Raw genomic sequence first — 20106 nt, forward strand, 5'->3', positions numbered from 1 at the left:
ATTTGCCCTTCTCTCTCGGGACTAGCTTCACCTTCATTGAATAAGCTCTGAAAAGGCAGGACACAATAGTACATGCTCAAACCAATTCAGGTGGCTACATTATGGGCCAACCAGCAGTAATGTGAATACGAACTACATGAAGACAGTAACCAGAAAACATCTTACTGGTGCTGTTGTGTCAGGCCATTCACTGGACACTGAAGTGCTACCGAGGCCAAGTCCGGTGCTCACCTAGAAAAGAGGTGTGTGATACTCTGGGTCTTGTACATTGTGGTAAGCACAGTTAAAAATCCCAAAGACATATATGCCTTGCATTATAAATGCATTATGTCCTGATAGTTGTCCAATGCTTGATAACTATAAGCAAATGGTATTTGCAAGTTGTACAGCATTGTTAAACTAACTTAAGAATACTTACTCCACTGAGCTGTGGATCAAGGGGACAACATGATGTGCCCTGCTGCAAAATGGGCATGTGTGAATGAATTGTCTCATTTTATTAATATGAATTTCGAAGGAAATAAAAATTGGAGTACACTAATATCAAAATAACTAGAAAGTGGTACTAACTGCAGTGGGGTCCACAAGTGCCCCCATAGTTCCACACGCCTGTAATATGACACGGTCATGTTCATATGATACCACAATGAATGTTTTTTAGCATACGCTCACATCAGCCGAGAGATCTTGTCCTCCTGTCCCTAGGATGCTTGATAGGCCCACCATCTGCAGATTTCACAACGTCGTGAGTCAAGCTAAAATTGAACACACCCTGCAGCTGTTTACCTGCTGAATGTCAACAGGGGAATGCGTGACACCTACAGCAGGAGAAATATGTTCACTTGAAGCTCTGCTGGACGGGACTACCTCCTGATGATTTGACAAACGTACATGGTTAGCTGCACAAAAACTGAACACACACTAGAGCTCCCAGGCGATAATGCAAAAGCTGGATATTTACCTGCTGGATGTGAAGCAACGGATGTGCGACACCTACAACAGGGGCAATAGGCGCACCCAGACTTCCACATACCTGTATAAACAGGGTCAAGCTCATCACACCACAAATGCTATAAACACCATGCTTACATCAGTTGAGAGTTGCTGCTCTCCCAGCCCTGGAATGCCCGGCAGCCCCACCACCTGCCAAATTTAACAACACTGTAACAACCGACATCAATACGTGCACTATGGCTGTTTACCTGTGGAAATGAGAGCTGTTGCCCTCCCAGTCCAGGGACACTTATTGGCAGCACCACCACCTGCCAATTTTACAACGATGTCACAAACGACGTCATGCAAAACACGCATCATAGCTATTTACCTGCTGAGCTCGGACCGAGGGGTGTGTGACCGGAACAGCACCTTCTCTCAAGCGGACTCTTGACAGCGATGTTCTGTCGAAGTCCACGTTTCGAAAATGTGCCGAACAGACAGCGCTGTTCTTTGTTGGCGTCCAGTCCTGCCTCCCGATCGCGTTGACCCATTGCAATCGCAGACAGGGTTCTCGGGGAAAGCTAAATGGTACCGTCGAACGAACACGATACAGAAACGGAAACTATAAGCGGTGATGGAACACGCACGTAGTGAGAGTACTTACTGGTGGTAAGTTACGCCAGACTCCTTGCTGGCGCGCGTTGAACGATTATTGCAGCCAATATAGCAGCACACAACCATCGTCACAGGTAAAGGATTGCCACTCACACATGAAAACAGAAACTGCGGAAACGCATCCGTCCGTAGGAGAAGCGAAGCAGATGACAAAGCGCGATAAAAAAAATCAAGGCATGCGATTGGACGATCGAGACCACGACAAGATGGCGGTTTTGCCAGAAGTGACCGCTTGGGGGAGGCTTCAAAAATGGCGGGTTTGTGTCACCCCTGTGGTCGCGGCATTGACAATGGTTTTCCACCCTTTAGAAAGAAACATACTATCAGTATTCCAGACTGCGAACTTATAATCTGTGTTCATACAGCATTGATAACATGTAGTAGACGTATAGATGACGCTGAAACAGATAAAAAATAACAGCGTAGATTCGCAACTGTCGTCTCGAATGGGAGGCTGAAACGCGGCATTATGCTGAAAAACAGAAGGAAAACAAACGATAAGAAACTAACAAAGAAATTATCGTTGGAGATTTCGCTTAGAAGTTACAGTGTCGGAGTAGAGGGTACATTTATAAGCTACAACAAGCTGTTTTTGTTTTTTCCGAGATGTAACTTCTATTCGCGTTGTAAAGACATGACTTTGGTCGCTTTTAACCTCTAAATATACGTTACAGTGGTGTAACCTATAAGAAATCTCGAAATCTACGTCTATATAGAAGTTACATGTATCTAAAAGTTACAATAAAAGGTACGGGTTTGAGAGTGTACCCTGGTCTCGGGGGTTTTTTGTATTGAATCATTGCCAACAGCTCGCATGTCTTCTCGACATTATTTCATTAACAATATGTGTGCTGTTTAGTAATTTGTTCATTTCGAGTAAGAAAAATATATCTTCGAGACATATCTCTCCCTTAAATTTTCTGTGCTTTTCATTTAAATATTTTAAAGGTATTTTATTTCGGCTCCTGAACCTAGAAGCCGTAAGCTCTGCGTCACTATCGTGAGAGGTCCTATCGTAAGTAGTATATGATCAGCTCAACTGGCCCACAACTCACACAGTGGCCTGGACGCCATTAATTAGCAATTAGAGCTAATTGAGACCCCCCACAGTAATCAAGACCCTCCAGGGAGTCATTACACTAATTGGGGAGCATCTAAGACGTGTCCAGACCACTGTGTGAGTTGTGGGCTAGTTGAGCTGATAAAAAATAAAAAATAGACAGAAAATAAAATAAGAAGATAGAAATAGAGTGGAGAGAAACAAATTATTCGAAAATCGACGATGCCGCGACGAAGAAGCCGCTCCGGGGTGACCAGCGCCCGCCATGTTGGTAGTTGGCACCCAGCAGTTGCAGAGATCGACGACAGGTGGCCACTTAGTTGCCTGGCATCACACCAGATGGCGCCACCATCATAGCTCTAGGTGAGAAAGACAAAACAAGACACTAGCGGCAGGTAGAAAATGCCAACACTGCTAGACAGCTGCTAAGTCTAGACATGCGAGAGAAAAGGTTTAACACACAGTACACACAGAAAACAGTACATATCGGGGAAAAGGCAATCGACTAGGCCTAACCACAACACTATGCACAAGGCGGGAACCGCTAAACAACAGGCTTGCTCTCCGCTAAACAAGTCTAAACATGCGAGAAAAGGCTTAACACGAGCGCGGTCAAACATCGACAAATCACTCGTTGGTCACCGCTAAACACGGCAAACATGCGAGAAAAGGAGCGCGGCAAATCGCTCACCTTTTCCCCTGCGGCGACTGCTCATCAGCCAGGCAGAAACTGAGCGAGCGCGGAGCACCCGAGCATACGTCTGCTCTCCGCGACAGCCAGGCAGAAACTGACTGAGGCGACGCGCCGCGGCAGCTATGCATACGCGCGCGCCTTCTGCTCCACCCGACCGCGCATGCGCGCGCGCTCCTAGCGCCCTCTGCGCCGCCCGCCCGCGGGTGTTTTCGGTTTCGGTTTCACTCTCCTTTCTTTGCCCGCGCGCGTTTATCTGTATCGCGCACCGCGCTCGCGTCTTCATTCTGACCGATACGTGGAAAACGCCATGTGTGGTTTATTCTCCTGCGTTTCTCGTTGTCGCAAGGAAAAGACAAAAAACGAAGAACTTCGCGAATTCATTCGCGGCATCATGGAGGAAGCGTTTCAAGTCCACCGCCTGGAATGGTTGCAAGCGCGTCAAGAAATGTGTCAGGACAAGATGAAGACGCTCGACCGCATCTTAGCGGCGGACAGACTGGCGAAAAAGAAGTCCAACTTTAGCCTGGATAATCTGTATTGGGAACGCAGTTCCGATGTAGAGGAGGACGACGACGACGTGTAAATAAAAGTGGAGCATTTCTCTTCGAGTCTCAGTCTCTTCTTTTTCTTAGTGCAACGTGTACGCACGCAACATGTCTTCCCCCCCCCCCGAACCTTTTCGTTTCCGTCATCCTTTTCGCTGTATCTTAAGCGGTCCCTCCATGTGCGGCAAATCTACTTTCGTTGCTAACGTGCTGAGGAACCTGAACGACGTGGTGGACAAGCCTCCGTCACAAATATTCTACGTGCAGAAATATGCTTCGCCAAGCATGCAGGACGAATTTGGGGACTCCGTAAAATTTACCAAAGAGCTACCGCGAGAGTGGGACACGTCGCGTGCTACGCTGATCGTCGTCGACGATCACATGACCGGCGCCGGTTCCTTGAAGGAGGTGACCGATCTTTTCATTCGGGGTTCTCGGCACGCCAATGCGTCGATCTTCTTACTCGTTCAAAACATCTTTTTCGACAGTAGCCATTTTAGAACTATATCCTACAATGCCAGTTACGTCGTCCTGTGGCGCACCGTGCACAGCGTGCACCAGATGGAACATTTTGGGCAACAGCTATTTGGCAGAAAAAGATTGGAGTATTTTCTGGACGCATATAAACAAGCGATGTCGTCGCCCCACGCTTATTTACTCATGTATCTTCACAACTATACGCACGAGGATCGCAGGTTGCGTAGCAATATCTTTCCAGGAGAAAGTCAATATATCTACGCTCCGAAATGAATCTCTGCCCTCACCTCACTTTATTCAAAGTACTCTCCGGTCTACCCCCTCCGCGCCGTCGCGACGTCTTGAGACGTTCTTCCTCGTCCGACATGAAACACCTCTCCAAAATTTGCCTCAATGTATTGAACGGAAAGGTGGCTCTAGCTCCGGACACGTTCGTGCGTTTGAAGAAGCACAAACGCTTCTTACGACGGCTCGCCTACAAAAAGATTCACAAGAATCCGCAACGTTTGAAGCGCTATCTGTCTCAGCAGCGAGGACAGGGCGTTCTTTCGTCGGTGGTTCCTCTCCTGCTTTCCGCCGTGTTGAACCTTTTCGCCAATGGCCAAGAGAATTGAAGTGACCACCTCCTCCTCCATCGGAAACATTCTTTCCTCGAAAGAGAGTGACGACGTCAAAGTGAAACTCATACTACAAGCACTGTATCGCATACTCAAGCAGTACGGATTTGACCCCTACGACAATAAAAACAAGGCGTCCGACGCTACAAATGACTTTGACTATTCGATCCTCTCTCCAGAGGTGGACGAAGAGGAAGCGGAAAAGGTCGTCTCGGAATTAAAGAAGGTTCTTTCCTGGGATCGCGAGGGTTGTGTCTCCGTGTCGGGCAAGCCCATCAGACACTCCTCCGTTTACGAACTCGTCAATTATTTGTTGCAACGTAAGACGGGGAAGAAACCTTCCTGGTTCCCCAAAGTCTCGAAACTATTGTGTCTGATTTCTCTGCCCAAATCTCGCGAGCTGCTCCTTCCCTGTTTTTGGAATACGAGCGGCGGCTTCAGACCACGCCAGCCATCTACGTGTTACGCGGATTGGAAACCAAGCTGCGGAGCTTGAGTGCTGGGAGCTTACCCCAAAAGGGTGCCTTCCAAATTATGCGTCGCCCTGCTCGCCACGTCCGACTTTCTCGGCGACATCCAATTGAACCCCTACAAATTCCGCCATTACGACGTGTCTTATTCGATGCTCTCCGTGGACGGTCAGCAAGTGCGAGCCGAGTACGACTTTAAGAACGACCTCGTCAAAATTCCCTACTTTAACTTCTTGCAAGAACCCCAAGGGGAAAAACAACGTCGGCAAAATGTCGGGCCGACGTGTGATACCGACCTAAAAGTCGTTGGGCCGTCCTTGCAGAAAAAGGTTGGGCCAAGCTTGGGGATTGACATTGGCCTTACTCGGCCCGAATTAATACTGCCAACGTTGGGCCAATGTAGCAGACCGACCTATAAGACATGGGGCTAACACAGGGCCAGTGTAGAACCAAGTCTGGGCAATAGCCGTCTCTTTGTCAGCTAGATGCGGCCCACAGATTAACAGCAACGATGGGCCAACTATGCCGAAGCAACAAAGGTTGGGCCAAGCTTTGCAATAGCTAGGCTGGCCTACCTGGCCTTGGTTGTTGTATTATCAGCCAACAAGCTTGTTTCTTGATACAGATCTGTACCTGGCCAATGACTTGCCAAGCGTAGGCCAGCATGCATTGTGCCAAGTTAGGCCAAAGCAGTCCTGTGGCATCGCTCGTATTCATACTCAATTGTCTCGCAGCGTACGGTAACGGCGTAGGGGAGAGTCATGAAAGCTTGCAATATGCCCGAGACCAATAGAATCAAACAGCTCTTTCTTTCCTGAGATAGAACAGATACTATACATAGGTTGTCTCGCGAGCTTCCGCAAGTTAGAGAGTCCTGCTCGCGTATGAGTCAAACTGAAGGGTGAGGTGCCTAAGTTTAATTCTACGCGGACACAAAGAACACTGAAATGAGGCATTGCTTGCCATATTAGCTCACCATGAAGATAAGGTCTCTGTTTCTTACTGCTTTTGGTTTGAGACAATCACTTGGCCAATCGAAAGTCGAACTTATGCAGTGCTACACACCCTCTCCCCAAGGCAACATACCGAGATCAGACCAAGCTTGCCAAGAGCTTTGCTGGCCAACCTAGCCCTGCTTAGCAAGTGCTTGGCCAACGAGCTCGTTTCTTGGTACAGATCTGCCGCCTGGCCGACGGCTTGCCAAACCTCGCTCTGTGCAACACTGCGCCAACGTTGGCTGGCCGAAAGAGTAGTTTGCCAATTGTCATCCGACTTTTTGCCAACCGCCCAAGCGTCTTTTCTTCAGCTGCATTCTTTTCGAGCTTGCTTGCAGTGCAGGCCGACATCGGTCCGTCTTTATTACGCCAATCTCTCAACAGCACGCCCACAACACGTTGCACAATGTTCTCGGCCCAACGTCGTTCGCCAACCACCGCTGTGAGCGACATCATACCAACGTTGGTCCAAGTTGCAGTGGCCGACTAAGTCGCTTGCCGACCAAAATCCGACCACTGGCCTATTGTTGGTAGTCGGCAATTTCCACTTGGGACTGGATGAGAAACATTTCAATTATAGCTACGAGCGATTTAAAACGAACGAGTTCCTTCTCTACTTCAACTTGGACGTGGACAAGTGTTCTTCTCCTTCGCATTTGAACGAGTGGCAAAAAGGAAACGTTCGCCTGCAATTACGCTTCGCTAACGCCCTTCCGCACGCGGTCACCGTCCTCTTGATTTCCGAGTGTCCCAAGCTCATGTGCGTCGACAAGGACCGTACGGTCACCTTCCCATAGAAAAGATTACGAGAGCGACATCTTGAAACTCGTGTCCCTGAAGCCCCTCGATTCCTCCATGTTGAGAGGCATTTGCGCTTCCGACGAAGCCTTCGTTTTATGCAAGCCCGACTATTTAATCATCAATACCGAAGAGCGAAGAAAGCGCGGGCAGCACTGGGTGCTCTACCTGAAAAACTACGACGGGTCTGCCGTGTTTTTCGACAGCTACGGACTTCCCCTCATCGAAGCAAACCTTCGAAGGACCTTCCCTGCAGTGGACGAGTATAACGACAAGTGTATTCAATCACCCTTTTCGCCTTACTGCGGGCTTTTTTGTATCTACGTAGCCACGCGCATGTCGAAACGCTACAGCTTGAAAAATTGTGTATCCATATTTCCCTGTAACCTCGAAGAGAATGATGAAACAATAAAACGTCTCCTCGTGAGCGAACTCGTTTCGTAAAATAGTCTATATTTTTTTTTCACGACATACACAAAACGCTTGCAAGACGATCTTCCAACGTGCTGACCCGACGCTCGTCGTCGCCGGTCACCGTGACGTCGAGGGATGTGTGGAGAATCCAGTAGTGACGGACGAAAGGTCGGTTGAAACCCGCGTTGATGAGACACGGGTCGACTGTCTCTCTTCGCCTATACTTTTCCAACAGCTCGAGCTTGTAATCTACGAAACGCTTCATTTTCTTTGCAATCTTCCCACTGACGGTGAACAGACGTAAGGGTATCGTCTTGAGAATCGAGCGAAAGTCACCCTCGCAGCTATCGCCGTGAATATAATCGCGTAATCGCAGCAAGTCCCGATACATTCGCGTTTGCACTATGGGAATTCCTTCCCATCTCGCCGACCACCCCCGCCCAACCTGCCCATGGAGGAACCGAAGAAAGGTCAGTCAAACATCAGACGGTTTATTTCGTACCTTGACAGAGGACAGAGTAAGACCGCTCCCTCGATCGTGCCGCTCGCACAGGTCTCTCCCCACCTCCCCGCCGTTCCTTTTTACCCTTTTTCAATCGCGCCCTCCCGTGGCGGTTCCTTTGCCCTCGGTGCCTCTTACTGGCGCCCCCTATAGTCTCCACATCCCCCCACCCACAAGTCCAGAGCACTGGGTCTTCAGAGATGCTCATTCGCGTCCAGGTCGATGAGGACGTCGTCCTCCTGGGGGTTGGGGGGTGCAGCTACTCCCTCCGCTTCTCGTAACAGCTCTGGGCGGAGCCGGCGGAGAGTAGCCAGGGCAGTTGCGACGTCGACGGGTTCTGGGCGCGCTCGCTCGGTGCGCGACCGGTGGAGGTCTCCCCGTCGATGGGTGGCACGGTGGAACTCCGGGACTTTACAAATGGGGCAGAGGAGACGCTGCTCGTCTGGCGTGAGGGGTTGAAGCGGGTCCACAGGGTGCCTCTCCTCGAGCGTCAGGCCCCGGAAAGGCGGAGGGGCGGTGGCTGGGTCGGCGCTCGTGAGCGGGCGCGGCTGGGACGACCACCTGGAGTGCGAGGCCCACGACACTGGATAACCTTGGTGGACAACCGTCCACGTAGCCGCTGATTTCTGCCGCGGGCAAGGCCTGGCTGGCGCCGGATCCGATGGTGGTCTTCTGTGCGGCCTGCTGCGTCGGTACATCCTGAACCTGGAAAAACTAGAGGGAAAAGCAGTAAGAGGGAAACTCCGCACTGCGAGTGCCTGGATAAGCACTCCCCAAATACAAATGTGGAAGTCCGCGTAACGGAAATCACAGAAATATAAACTACATCGCGAGCACCAGGTTTTGGTGACCGAAAATAGTAAGTGCTGCGTGCGCTGCATGCGCATAGTGCTGTAGTTGAAAGCAGATCCGGAAGGATCCACGCGTAGCTGATGCAATGCGGGCCTTTGTAGGTCCCTAATTGCGGTGATCAACCTTTGCACAAATACGAAGGGATCAAATGCTTGGGAGAACAACACATTCGAAGCATGGCTTGCTCGTCCCAACCAGCTGAAAGCCGGCAATCAATCTAGCAGACACGAGATTCAGTAGAAAGATATCGTGAAAGTACGATCTTTCCACGCTATCGCTTCAGAGCTATGTAAGCGATATGCTCGAAGATATGGGCGAAAGCGGGGGTGTGGCACTGGCGGGAATAGCCCGTGCTACGCATCGCCTATCACTGCAACCTGCTGGATGCGCGTGATTATGACATCAACTTCGATTCCTATGTCGGTCTGATGGGCCGTCTGGTTATGAAGTCTGACAACGACTTATCGTCCGCGTGCCCCTGAAAGGAAAGCACCAGAATGCAAGTCGTAACGGCGCGTGCGGCTATGCTTACGGCGGCAAAACCAACCTAGCATCAATGCGCACCGTCGTTAGCACGCACAAGTTGGTTGCACGCTGCTAACCACTCTGCCGTGGAGGAAGTCGGGCTACGGCCCTGGAGGCACCGCTGCTAAGACGTCCTACGGGGAAGGCACTGCAGACACCATAACCCCATTGGCGAGACTACACGAGTCATTGAGTGTCGAGCGTCCGGCCGACTAAAGGGAACGGTCTCTGAGATTTTACACATAAATGAAGGGGGAACACGTCGAAACCAACCTATTGCGTTCCTCCATGCGGATGGGCACACGAGTGGGTCCCTGGGGTGGCGGGCGTTGTCTGCATGCTACAGCAGTGTGAATCACGAGGCCAGTGAAAAATACTATAATTTCGATAAGATAACGGGGCGACTCCGCTGCACCGGGCAGGTTGAGCTAACTGCCCCTCGAGACAACAACACGAGGTTGCTTCCGTCCCGAAAAGAACGAACACACAAAACAACAAAAAATAAAGCCAGCGGTAACGCTAATGCACTGTGCAAATTACGGTCACTGCTGCGGAGACAAGAGCACGAAGCTCCTTCCAGCCTCCAGAAAAGAAAAGCCAAATTGAAAAATTACAAACATACCTCGCCTCGCACCCTCACCAGCAGAAAACGAGAAAATCCTGTCGACCGCGCCATTTATGGGAATTCCTTCCTATCTCGCCGACCACCCCCGCCCAACCTGCCCATGGAGGAACCGAAGAAAGGTCAGTCAAACATCAGACGGTTTATTTCGTACCTTGACAGAGGACAGAGTAAGACCGCTCCCTCGATCGTGCCGCTCGCACAGGTCTCTCCCCACCTCCCCGCCGTTCCTTTTTACCCTTTTTCAATCGCGCCCTCCCGTGGCGGCTCCTTTGCCCTCGGTGCCTCTTACTGGCGCCCCCTATAGTCTCCACAGCACAAAGGTTGCAAACCTCTGCTCGGGCGTCATGACTGAGACGGAATGAGAGTAGGCAACCTTTTTTATTGATCGTGAGAGGTTACACATGAATTAGGCTCCAGCTTTGGTTTCGTAGCCGGGAAGACAGCCCAAATACGGACGAAGGCTCGAGTCTGGCTGGGGTTTCTCGACCAGAGTCCACCGCAACGGCAGGTGGTCAGCTGATCGCCGATCCGCAAAAAGAAGGTCTTCGGAGGAGGCTTGAAGGTTAGATCTCCCGTCAGTAGCCATTCGTAATCTGCAACGAAAGGAACGTGAGAAACGCGTGTTTTTTTTTATCTTAAACACACGTACAATCTTCTTCAGTCACAGAGTGACACTGATGGTCCATCTTCTCCCTCTTCCTTCAATAGTCGAAGCCCTTCGCAACGTACGTCGAATGGTACGGTCCGACAGCCGAGAAACGGGTGAATCAATCGGTCCATCCAATGCTTTTGCTCTGAACAAAAAAATGTGAGCGATTATAGAACGTATTAAAAAATAACGAGGAAGCGTACCTTTTGGACCACAATCCACCGCAATTGGTGCAGAAGAAGCGGGCGCTGCCAATCTCCCTAAATATGTGAGGCGGGAAAAAACCGACTTCACGCGCAGCAAAAGTTGTAAACTGGAAACGAAACTCTTCAAACATTTCGACGATGATGACGACATGGGTATCACTTACGAGGTATGGGTATCACTTCTGCCTGCCTGGCGCAGCGGAGAGCCGAAACCGAAAACACCCGCGGGTGGCGCAGAGGGCGCTAGGAGCGCGCGCATGCGCGGTCGGGTGGAGCAGAGGGCGCTAGGAGCGCGCGCGCATCCATAGCTGCCGCGGCGCGTCGCCTCAGTCAGTTTCTCTCTGGCTGTCACGGAAAGCAGACGTGCGCTCCCCGCGCTCGTTCAGTTTCTGGCTGGCTGTCGCGGAGAGCAGACGTACGCTCGGGTGCTCCGCGCTCGCTCAGTTAGTGCCTGGCTGATGAGCAGTCGCCGCGGGGGAAAAGGTGAGTAATTTGCCGCGCTCCTTTTCTCGCATGTTTGCCGTGTTTAGCGGTGCCCAACGAGTGATTTGTCGATGTTTGACCAGGCTCGTGTTAAGCCTTTTCTCGCATGTTTAGACTTGTTTAGCGGAGAGCAAGCCTGTTGTTTAGTGGTTCCCGCCTTGTGCATAGTGTTGAGGCGCTGTGGTTAGGCCTAGTCGATTGCCTTTTCCCCGATATGTACTGTTTTCTGTGTGTACTGTGTGTTAAACCTTTTCTCTCGCATGTCTAGACTTGTTTAGCAGTGTTGGCATTCTCTACCTGCCGCTAGTGTCTTGTTTTGTCTTTCTCACCTAGAGCTATGATGGTGGCGCCATCTGGTGTGATGCCTGGCAACTAAGTGGCCACCTGTCGTCGATCTCTGCAACTGCTGGGTGCCAACTACCAACATGGCGGGCGCTGGTCACCCCGGAGCGGCTTCTTCGTCGCGGCATCGTCGATTTTCGAATAATTTGTTTCTCTCCACTCTATTTCTATCTTTTTATTTTATTTTCTGTCTATTTTTTTATTTTTTATCAGCACAACTAGCCCACAACTCACACAGTGGTCTGGACACGTCTTAGATGCTCCCCAATTAGTGTAATGACTCCCTGGAGGGTCCTGGTTACTGTGGGGGGTCCAATTAGCTCTAATTGCTAATTAATGGCGTCCAGGCCACTGTGTGAGTTGTGGGCCAGTTGAGCTGATCGTATACTACTGTCGTAGTAACGTTGTGGCTGGCTATGAGGATGGTTTTGAAACCCTCTATAATCGCTTATTAACCGATTACAGCGAAAGCGTAATGCTTGTCAAGGCAATGGAAAGCCCCATGAGAGATGAACGTAGGAAGGAAGAACGTCCCACGAACAATCGAATTGGTTGATTGACGGCGTGTTAGTTACATAGCGTTCTGCCTGCCGGTGCGGCGGAAGACAAGTTACACTGGGAGGTAGGACCGGCGAGAGGGGGTATGGAGCCCCGGGCATCATCACGGGCCTGCCCGATCCAATGCCCGACAGCTGCAAACACCAGGGGACGTGAGGAGGGGGTACGGGCAGGACTCCGTAGTCTTGCATCCCCGGGGCCTGAAATTTTTCTCACCGGCCCTGCTGGGAGGACAGTGCGCCCTGGGCCACCTTCATAGGAAACCTTACCAACATCTAAGGAGAACCCAGAGAAAACATCCAGACAGCGCAGTCGGGTCACCTCCCAATTTCGATGTGGAAGGCGATGGTCTTAGCCACTAAGTCACGGTGGTAAGGTAAACTCGGCGAATTGGGAAGGGACATGTCGGTCATTCGGCCAGTCGAACCAGCACATTTGGAGGTCAAGGGATTGCGGCTGTCTCCCGGCCTTCAAAGCATTCGGCGAGTTGGGATTCGGCAGATTGGGAGGACACGGTTCGTTACGAAGATTCTCCAGATTCACGTGGCGCCGCGATTGCACGTGCTCCGATATGCGCGCCGTACCTCTTCCACAGCGCACATTAACTGGCACGCGACAATACTTGCATACGACATCTTCCTTGCCTGAGAGCTCAAAATCTTGAAACGTAGTCCGAGGCCGTCTTCCTTTTTCTTCCCATCTCGGGTGCCGCGGAAAGACAGGACCCCCGTAAAATTTGCCAGTTTTAACGTCGTAGAGCTTATTCATATCTGAGGTTTTCGGCTGACATCAGCGCGAACTCTGCTGACGGCCGTCGCGCTGATGTGTCAAAGGTAAACTGTTTCTATATTCAACACGTTCTGCATGTCACTAAACGCAGAAACTGCTTTTTCATGTATCATGCCGTTCTCAGGTACGGACGTTCGCGGTGTTCGCCATGGAAGGTGCACAGAAGATGAATGCAACTGCCCAGAATACATCTCTGAGACAGACGAAACTGGAAATCATAAACGCGTATTGTGCTGTTACTGCTAGCATAGACCCGGAAGGTACTTGGCACTTTCTGAAATCGGTAGGAATGTCGATTTAGTTGAGGCTGTACCTTTACTCAATAGAAGGAGAGGAAGATGTAATTTTTATGTGAACAATTTCATTGACACGTGAAGAGATACAATAGCAGCGCGCACATGTACGCAGCGAACATGTCCGCCTAATGAACATGTTCCCTCATGCCGTATAAAAGCAACGCTTAACACTGCGCCAGTCGCTGAAGGAAGAACAGACATTGGGATGCTCGTTAAAAAGAAAAAGAGAAGGAGAAACAGTAAATAAAATAACGTTCAAAAGACAGCGAAAGGAAATGGCAAGAGACCAAACGACAACTCAAAAAGGAAAAAGAGAACTAGGTTTTAATATCGTACCTTGGAAATATATAATTGGATATAATATATAAGCTTGAAAATTGCTTCAGGTGAGTTTCAGTGAAATTCATTGTCCTTCTAGAAATTCTAGAAGATTCTCTTTTATGCAGCGTAACGATTTTGCCGTCCCTTGACTAGATCGCAAAACGAGACGAACTTCCCGATTATATTAAGCGACCTAGGGCATCTTCCCTCACGCCATGAATGTTTCTGTCTGTTGATTTTATTGACTGAATTAATGCGTTAAAAGTGAATTTACCGACAAGCTGAACTGAAAACACGGGCGCCAAAGTGTAGCTACATTCGTTCTTTCTGGTGCAGCTTTAAGCGAAAAGTTCACGGTGCGGTGGTCTATAGCGAAAGCGAGATTCATTGCGTGTGATAGAATCCGGAATTACGAATTTTTCTTTTAATTTTAGTTAGGAAAGTAAAACAACCTTTAAAGTTGAGCATCGCCATTAAATTTTTTTTCGCTCTGAGGACGCGTTCAAATTTATTCCGATGACTGCTATATTCTGTCACGTGAGTAACTTGAGTGTCACTTGAGCCTTTTGTGTGTGACAGTGCCGTTCCAAAGACCGTTTTCGGATTTTGTACCGAAGAATGGTTGTAAATATATGTAAGGAAAAAAACTACTGCCTGTCATTTCTTGTGGTCTGTGTACACTGACATCAACGTCATCACAACGTTAGACAGGTCGCTATTGAAATCCAGTCACAAACGCTGACGTCTGAGATGGACCTGACTGGCTCCTATAGTTAGTCCTTTTGTGACTAACTAAAGATCTTAATCGCATCAGTCTCACAGATCAGTCTTTGTGACTGGCATTTAACAACGACCTGGTCCCAGAAATTGACGTACGGTGCCCGACAAAGGATTACGGGACACGAGGTCGGCGTAATTTTTCTTCAGCGTGATACTGTGGCCGTCGACACGACAGGAGAAGTGGAAACAGAAGAACAATCTGTTACTGCTTCTGCTTTCCGCTTGTGCTCACTGTCACGCTGAAGAAAAGGTACGCCGACCTCGCGTCCCGTAAACTTTTGTCAGGCACTGTATCCTCAACATAAAGGTAACGGGAATATACTTCCTTAAGGCTACGATAGAGCCTCTAAGCAGAGGGTACAGAATTCAAGCCAACAGTAACCTTAACGGAAAGGTAACGGTGATAATTCCATTAGGCTACACACAAGCCTCTACATAAGAGTTACACTTTGTAAAAGGGACTGTACTGTAAACATCAAGGTAACCGTGATATTTTAAGAGGTACACCGTAGGTTTTATTCGAAAGAAACGAAAGGGAACACTGAACACTTCTAAACAGAGGTAGTTTCTTGGCCATTTTTTTTTTTTTTTTTGCCTTTACTAGAAGGGTACGAAGCTAAGAGTATACTGTCGTAACCTCTCCACTAAACAACTAAAGGCCGGTGACCGAGATCCTACTTGACGTCACGTCCCTAAAAGGTTCACAAGCACCGTGGGGCACCTACAATGGCAGAAGAATGAGATTTCGACCAGCGCACCCGATCCGGGACAAAAGGATTGACCCTGGAACAGTCAATGTCGTCGCAGGTCGTCCAACCGTAGCAAATACCAAGAAAACAAGAGTAATAAAGCAAAAGCTTGCTTGGCATGTTGGAATCTTAAGCTGGGCATGTGCAGTAATTTATCTGTCATGGTTCCTGGAATGATCCTGTGTATTCGATGTTTTTCGATTAAAACCGAAAACGCGGAACCCTACAACCAACTTTTTTTCGTGCTTAAACATGTAGACACTATAGTCATCACAGTGGCTGTACCTTTCTATGATTGGTGGTTTTGTCAGATATTTCTGGGAAGGGTGCTCATGGAATGCTGAGTACCGCCAAAAAAAGGTAACATCTCATTACGGCCGAAGTCTCATTACGGCCGAACATCCTTTAATCCCCAAGTGTCTCGTTACTGCCAAATTTCATTACGGCCGAAGGTAGTCTCATTTCGACCGAAGATGTTTCATCACGGCCAAAAAGAAAAGTGAATCATCCACCATATTAGCAATCGCTGTGTTTTATGCTTCCCAAAGTGTGTCCGAAGCGGTGTGCTCCCACGGCTTGTGTCACACACAATGGTTCATGCACACAATATTGCGACAGTGTTTAGTGCATCCCTCGTGAAAAATGTTTTTATTGTCATACTGTGTCGCACGATATTTGTATGTGTTACGCCATTTTCTCTCAGTATTAGAGCAACGTCCTTCTCGTTGGTTCTGTGAGCAAACTGTGTGCGCGTGTTCTGAAAAGTTACTCCACAAGGGAGCCCACTGGGAGCTCCAGGAGCCACATGACCTATGACCATGATCGTTTCCCCCACTGTCTGCCTTCTACAATTTACGTCCACCTGAAATTTAAAAAAAGTACATAAGGCATTGAACAAAATGACATATGCTCTTGTTTGATGATGACCATAAGACATATGCTGTCAAGCAGACTTTTTTTTTTCATATATTCAAAACATGAACTCAAGAATTATGGACAACAATGACAACTACATCATAATGATGCAGCTGTATAGTCAGGAAAATATTTCAGGAGGTGTTTTATGAGGCTTTACATTGGGTGGAGGAGTCCCCCTCATCAGTGCTTTATCCAGACCCCCTACACCCCCCAAATGTTCAGCGACACCCCCCTGACGTTTTTGCCTGTGCACCCCCTACAGGGAGCGCCCTTGCGATTTCAGCTTCAGACACGTCTTTAATGATATGTTAAGCTGTAATGACGTAACTATAATGATGCCCCCCCCCCCAATTTTTTCTAACACCCCTCTCATGCTGGGGATTCTGGATAAACCACTGCCCCTCGTTCATTTTCGTGGGGCACTACATTAGTGCTTATGCCACTGCACTGATGTCACAATGTTATAAGCGTGTGTCCAGGGTTGTTAAAGTTACTTTTCAAGTAACTTCTTAAGTAAGTAAGGGTCTTCTGCGGACGCCGTGTCTTTTTTGCGTTAAAACTTCTCCGAGATATCGACAATATGTTTCACATGACTCATTGTCATCACGTTGTCTTAGAAAATGCTCTAAAACACGTAAATACTGCACAGGAGATGCCCGATCTGTGCCACGGCAACCGAAGAAAAAAACGAACTTACAACGACGCGTTCCAGTTTCAACTGACGCCCCCGTCTGCTCTCTCTCGCCTCTCGCCCTTCCGCGGCCCGCCGTCCGAATTTGAATTGAAAGCCTCCCGCCGCACGGTGGCGTCCTCATAATTATTGCATCTGCTTTGGGTCAGCCCGTGCAATTACCTCTTTGTTTTTAGTTCTTCAACTATTTGGCGTAGTTTGTCATCTTTTGAATGTGTCTTTTGGCAGTTTGCTAGTACCTTTTATGACATTCACCTTTAGATGAGAATATGAGCACGAATTGAACGATGAAAGTCACTGAAAAGTTTAGCCAGCTGTAGGAGTCTTTCATCTTTCATCGTTAATTTCTTAGGCAAATTGAGGCTTTGTATGTATTTGTCCCTTCTATGTTGTTCCAGCCTCAGAACATCAGTTCTCTCACGTTCAACAGTTGCCGCCTGCGTCGTGCACGTCGTATGAATGTGTGTATGAGTGAGCAAAAATGTAAGAGTGGAAGGAGGATGAGTGAGAGAGAGTGGCTGGTTTGTCCCTTCAGATGACGCACCCTGGAAGTCGCTGAGAAGGCGTGTTAGCTTAGCTCAATTGGTAGAGCCCTGGACCGGCAATCCAGAAGATGTGGGTTCGAGTCCTACAGCTGGCTAACCTTTTCAGTGACTTTCATCTTTCAATGTTAATTTCTTAGGCAAATTGAGGCTTTTTATGTAATTTTCCCTTCTATGTTGTTCCAGCCTCAGAACATCAGTTCTCTCACGAATTGAAGTTACAGCATAGAAGACGTAGATGGGTAAAAAGCAATAAATATAGATGTGCTAAAATACATCAAAATAGTGGCTCAAACAAACCAGAAGGGTATATGGCAAGAGTGGGAAGATTTCAAAGGGGGAAGCTGCACAGCTTGGAATCTCAAGTGGTTCAATTGACCATTGTGGGAACAAAATGGTACCTGTGAGGCTCCCACTGTAAGTTCTGGAACAATTTGAGGCCAGAGTGGTACACTGATTTCGCTAATGTGGAACCAGCCACCCCATTTGCGAATCCAGCTGGGACCATCAAGATTCAACTGGAACCATTCCGGGACTATCCACATTCAACTGGAACCAGTCCAGATTTTTGCCTGGGCTTCGTTTCGAGGAATTTAAAGTGCTTTCGACAGAACCTCTGACAGAACGGAGGCAACTTTGCTCGGGCTGCTCGTAGTTACAGCAGGGATGGTACACTCCCATTGATCGCAATGGGGACGTTTTTCGGGCAGCAGCAGCGCCAAATAGAGACTGTGTGACAAACTGGTGGCGCCGCGATGCGGCCTCCGGAGAAAGTACCTTGCGTGATAGCCGCCGGGTAGCCAGCTTTGTTTACATGTGAAGTGCGGGCATCTTTATCTGCCACAGCATCGCTAACTGTGCCAGCACCTAAAAGAACTCTTCATTAGGGACCAGATGCTTAATTTCTCGTGATTTCTACGCTTCCAATACCACCGGGGACCCGCAGCGAATAGCGTATGTGACGCGCGTTCGGCCATTGCATGGGGTGTGCATAACATGAGCGAATATATTCTATTTCTTTTGTTCTAGTTTCAATGAAACTGAATGAGGACCTGCAAAATGATCAATGATTTACACTTTCGTGACGGTGAAACGCCGCTGGATCGTGATACTGATTGAGGTGTTTCATTGCCAGTGCCCAGAGCCGATATTGCTCCCGGTAATCTGGTTGATGAGTCTCACAGTGAGAACGGAAGTTCTACGTTGTCCAAAAGGTTTAGTTTTAGCATTTACGCACCAACCATTTCACAGCTGTCGTGCCGCAAGCCTACGGCGGTAACCGAGGTAAGAACCCATATAATTTCTTCTTTGAGGATCTCTTTAGCGTTATTGTATCTGAAGATACTAGAAAAACTGCAGTACAAGTTTAGACAATAAGTAGTGACCTCACGTGATTATTTGTGTGGATGAAACGGACGCACGATGTAGATTTCAGTGACGAAGCTATGTGTGTGCAAAGAGGTCGAAAGGAATACAAGACTCAGTCAAAAACATATTACAAGTGGCTGGAATCAGAGAAATAAACGTGTATAGCCTTCGCTAGCAAGCCAGGATTTTGTGCAGGCGTCAAATAACCATCCTCTCGACGTATCACCTACAGGTGTTTTGACCAGACAGACGTGAGTGGCTGTTCTCCTTCCGCACTGTTAGATACATTATAAATACGGTGGTTGCTTCTGTGCAATTTGTCTCCATTCTCTTCGTTCGCGCCCTAGAAAGGTTCCACATTATTTGCACTTCGAAAATTAAACCTTCTAATAACGGCGGTCGCCACGCAAGCTACAGTTCCACTGATAATGCATAGAACGGGCGGTGTGGTATCACGTCGGATACTTTCAAGACCGCCACTGGCGGCGTTGTCGCGACGGAGCAGCGCGCGCCCTTTAGGTGTCGCATGGTTCCTATAAAGGCTGGATCGCGCATAGGAGAGGGGCTCGTGGGAGAGAGGTGCGGCACCCGGCCGCCATGTTGGAGGGCCAAACAGCGCTGGCTGCTCCCATTGGAAACAAGGGGAAGCGATCTGATTTGGAGCATTTATTGCACTTTAAACGCTCCTCATTGCTGATTAGTACGTATTTTACTTAGCAGTCAGTGTGCTGATGTATTCCAACTAGAGCACTGCACGGGCCCGGGCCCCCGACCCGGCCCGGGCCCGACCCGGCCCGCGGGCCGGGCTGGGCTTGTTATTGGCTGTGTGCTCCGGGCCGGGCCGAGCCCGGGCCGACAAAATACGCCAGCACCACGGGCCGGGCCGGGCCCGGGCCGTTAAAACACGCCACCACCGCGGGCCGGGCCGGGCCGGGCCCGGGCCGACAAATATGTTCCCAAGAGTCAGGCCCGGCCGGGCCACGCAGCTAATTCCACACATTGGAGATGCATTAGTTCATATCATCATGCGCTTGCGTCATTCCTGTCTGTGCATATTTTGCAAAGACAAGCAAAGGGTACCGCATTATGCATATGATTCGACCGTCTAGAACATTCTCCAAGCCACTTTACATTGCTCCTCACTCCTCACATATTTCACAATCACTCTGGCAAAGCTTGGTGAGAGGGATAGGGACTGGGAGGAGCAGTTTGTCGACAGCATGCTCTAT

The sequence above is a fragment of the Ornithodoros turicata genome, chromosome 2, assembly GCF_037126465.1.
Source record: "Ornithodoros turicata isolate Travis chromosome 2, ASM3712646v1, whole genome shotgun sequence".
Classification (NCBI taxonomy): Eukaryota; Metazoa; Arthropoda; class Arachnida; order Ixodida; family Argasidae; genus Ornithodoros; species Ornithodoros turicata.